The 4,547-nt window shown below is 43.6% G+C and overlaps 1 pseudogene; it reads left to right on the forward strand.

Annotated features, from left to right (window-relative positions):
* Window positions 1-1,481: 1,481 nt before the first annotated feature.
* Window positions 1,482-1,599, forward strand: LOC126212860 (5S ribosomal RNA; annotated as a pseudogene).
* The last annotated feature ends 2,948 nt before the right edge of the window (window positions 1,600-4,547 follow it).

A 4,547-nucleotide genomic window follows, 5' to 3' on the forward strand; every position in this document is an offset into this window, starting at 1 on the left:
GGTTTCGGCCTAGTCTCACGTCTTCTTCAAACAGAACCATCAGCGACTGAGGTCAACTGACGGTTCTACGCATCGTAAGTCAAACGATACGGCCAACAAACTCATATATTTTGATACCGGAAAACTTACTCATCAAAACCTTTAGCGTTGGCCCAGAATCATGAAATTTGGCCAAAAGCAGAATTCAGAGTGCAAACAAACAAAAAAATTACAAAACTGTGAATCTGTAATTATATTACATAAAACAAACATTTTTGTCGTTTGTTATCTGATTGTCTGTCCGTCCGTCCGTCCGTCTGGTAAGACCCCATTTTCTCGGAAAAGGGTAGACGTATAGTATTCAACATCATGTCGCACACTAAGGTCGATAGCCCCTGGGCGGTGTAATAAATGTCAGCTTCTACGTCAATGGAATCAAAAGACAAATTCGTTTAAGTAACACCTTTTTGATAGTCGAAACATCACTCATCATACCATGTAGGATACTGCCCATGGACGTGGAATTATGAAATTAGGCAAGAAGCAAGGTTTCGCAATACTAGCACAGAAAAAAGTCAGAAAATAGTTAGTTTATAATTGTATCACCCAAAATAATATCCTTTTCCTTTGTTACCTGAGATTTTAAACCAAAATATTCCCTATAGTAGTCTTGAACGAACTGTGACATAAGCCCGAACAACTGGGACGTAGTAGGACATGCAGTGGTACTATGAAATAGTGCATTAATAATGGCTAGGCACTAGCCGAAATCTAGATTGCCGAATAAAACTTGAAAGATAAGGACGACTGATTACTGTCCTCTGTCATTAGAAAGTCGTATCACTGTCGTTGAGTATACCCACATTCCTGATGATGATTAGTGTTGTAGGGCGCACAACAACGAGGTTATCAGCGCCCGCCACATCCCTAATGGAAGGTAACTTGATGATTCTCGGCAGCCTTGGAATCCCTGGGACCGATAAGTTGCAAATATCAATGCCGATAATATGCAAAACTGTTCGAGATTCTTGATTCCTGTAATGGATGAACTGTCAATTTTCATAATTAAGAGTCCTACTTGAAACTGGCTACAATTTTTTTTTTTCAGTTTGCTTTCAAGTCATAGTGTATACTTTGGCTGTCCATTTCATTCAACAAGTCTCGCAATTCTTCTCTACTTACACTAGGAATAGTAACGTCATCTGCAAATATCCTTTCACCTACCATTCTTGGACCATCCTTTTATTTCCGTCACTGCTTCTTCGGCGAATTAATTGTACAGTCAAAGCGAAAGACTCCATCCCTGTCTTATATCCTTCTATATTCGGAGCACTTCTTACTTTACCTTACACTCTTACTTCCCTTTCTTGATTCTTGTACATATCACAATTGTATTACTGGTGTCTTCTGCAGCTTACAACTATTTTCCTAAGTGCTTCAAACATCTTGCACCAGTCTGCGTTGTCGAACGCTGGTTATAGGTCGACTAACCCTATGAAAAGGCCAATGGCCTTGCCGCAGTGGTAACACCAGTTCCCGTCAGATCACCGAAGTTAAGCGCTGTCGGCCTGGGCTAGCACTTGGATGGGTGACTATCCGGTCTGCCGAGCGCTGTTGGCAAAGCGGGGTGCACTCAGCCCTTGTGAGGCAAACTGAGGAGCTACTTGATTGAGAAGTAGCGGCTCCGCTCTCGGAAACTGACATACGGCCGGGAGAGCGGTGTGCTGACCACATGACCCTACATATCCGGATCCAGTGACGCCTGTGGGCTGAGGATGACACGGCCGCCGGTCGGTATCGTTGGACCTTCATGGCTTGTTCGGGAGAAATGTAGTTTATTTATTCCTATTCTTTATTTACGTGACCATTATGGCACTTCAACCCCAGTTCTCGATACCAGTAATATCGTACTAGTTTTCTGCGAAGTAATTGACATATTTTTGTGTCAATATTCACATTTTGTTTTATGAATGTATAGCTACTCCGATGTATCGATATATTACAGTGATATGGGTCTTACTTGGAACCGTTTTGGCGCGAATACGCACAGAGCAGTCTTTGTTTCACTTTGCAGAAGTTAAGTTGTGTCTGGTTAAAGTGGAAATTAAATATATGAAGATTGATACAAAACTGTTTTCTTGATGATGAGACAATTAAGAAGAAGTATATGTGAATTTACAAGAAGTTTAATAAAAACGTGGATCGTGAACACCAATTCAAAAATTGTTTCTACCATACCGTTGTTCTGATCTGGGAGTGTTGGATCATTAAGAATTTCCTGAAAAACGCATTTGTTAGTTCTTCTAATATTGCTAAAATACAGATCTGGACCTTGTAGCAGTCAAAGTGGAATCACCCTAAAATCAACAAGATGAGCCATAACAACTTCGACGAAATCTACGTGGGAACCCATTCGAGATAAGTGCCAAAATTAATGACTTTCTTACAGTGATTTCATTATTTCCATTCTGACGATACCATCCACAGTCAATAACGTTGTTGTTGCGCGATAAAGCGAACATATGCTGCGTGAGCAACATTATTAACCTGATTTCTAACCTACTTTGCAAGTGGTGGTATTGTTAGACTATGAACAGGTTATTAGCGTAATATATCGCTTTCCATCATTTTCCTTGTTAGACTGAATCTCAGACATTACCTTCTGTCATTTACCCGGTCAGCCACTGTACAGTGTGACTGATCACACTCGCCGGCCACCCTCCGCCTCTCCCCCACACAACGTGTTGCGCCCCCTCCCCGACTGTCCTGCACACTTCCCTTATACCCTGTTGCCTGGTGCGCCCACACCACTACTCCTGCCGACCGCGACCGGACAAGAGTCGCCTACGCACAGCCAAACTTGGGTGCCGGTCCTAACACGCGCAGCCTGCGAGGCGGCAGCCAAAACTGCGCCGCGAGAATTAAATTACGGCTAAGTCGGGCCTCGCGCGCACTAATTAAAATCGCCAGCTTTAGAAAAAAGTGTGGCGCCCGAGTGCCCACGTCGGCGATATTGCCTCCGGGGACAACGGCCGGCCGGCAAATGAGCTTCCTCGGGCCGTAAACACAGCGAGACCGAAGCGCTAGGGCGGCCGTGAATTGCCGAGAGGACAGTGGACAGGAAAATGCATAATCCGGAGAAGAAAACTCTACGCCGCTAGTTGTCAAGTTTGAGCCGTGAATTGTGTTCTTGTGCTCTATTCCAAGGAGACAAATTCTAATTAGGCTAATGTGGCTGCTCTCTTCATTAATACCGGTGAAACGTCCGCAATTAATATTTTCTTGTACAATTTCGAGAAAAAACCGCTGCAATCTTGCCGGACAATGGCTCAGATTATAAATAAAAGACAATAGTCCGTTGGTTCTTAATTATCAGATGCACAAATGCTTTCACAGCTGACAAGGAACGAATATCGCAAAATGATTGCTTTCTTGGTGTAATCGACTAATAAAAGGGCAATGTAGGAAAATGTTCCAGTAATTTTGTGTGTCAAATTTTTCATCTATAACATTTGGACCCATCGTTACTAATGTGCGACTGAATTTTTCCAACAACACTAGAAATTTATAAATTAAACCACTTTATTTGTTTTCTTTCTTTTGCTTGTGCCGTTTGTCCTACGGATACGCAGGGTCGGCATGGTTAATCGGATGTGGCAATGTTAGTTGAAGGGGTGGCCAGATGCCCTTCCTGCCGCCACCCCGTACCCCCCGGGAAGGAATTAGTGTACCAAAACTGTCTGCGACTAGTGTAATCCATGGAATAGTGCAAAGTGTTCAGATGTCTGCAAGCAGTGTAACTGAGGCGGGACGTGGGGATCAGCACGGTATTCATCTAGGTGGGTGTGGAAAACCGCCTAAAAACCATATCGTTAATCCGCCGGGCGGATTCGATCCGGGGCCCGCGCCTACCCGAGTCCAGGAAGTAGCGCGTTACCGCGTTCGGCTAACCTGGCGGGTTTACAAATTAAACCACTCATCTATGTGAAATGTATATATTATTAAATGGACAGATAAACACAACGTAAATTGGATTTAATGTATACCTTAACGGAATTTATAGTACACCATTTTGAAGCTAATACAAAATTAGATTTGATTGAGTTGATGGTTTACTGAAATAATGAACGGGACAACAGGGGAAGCCGCAGACCAGAGATTGGTTTGAATCAGAACGCGCCACTGGCTTGCGGCAGATGGCAGCCGGACTACGGGGTTATAATCTTGTAGCCGTGAGTGGTCAGCTAGAGACGACGGACTGATAACTAATGAGCCTTCCTCCCGACAGGAAGGTGGATGACACATCTCACCGCTTGTAGGGAACGGAGAATTCGTCTGCTGCAGTAATCACCTTAATTAAAGCTCATTAGTTATCATTCCAGTCTTGGGCGACGGTATCATGGTGTTATTTTTCAACAGGGCATTGCTCACCCACGCACTGTACGTGTTTCTATGAACTCCCTGCTTAATGTTGAGATATTTCCATGGCCTGACGGAAAATAAAGAAGCTCCCAGAAAGGAGGGGGTAATCTTCAGATCTGTCCACAGTAGAATATTTTGTAGGGTCA

The sequence above is a fragment of the Schistocerca nitens genome, chromosome 1, assembly GCF_023898315.1.
Source record: "Schistocerca nitens isolate TAMUIC-IGC-003100 chromosome 1, iqSchNite1.1, whole genome shotgun sequence".
Classification (NCBI taxonomy): domain Eukaryota; kingdom Metazoa; phylum Arthropoda; class Insecta; order Orthoptera; family Acrididae; genus Schistocerca; species Schistocerca nitens.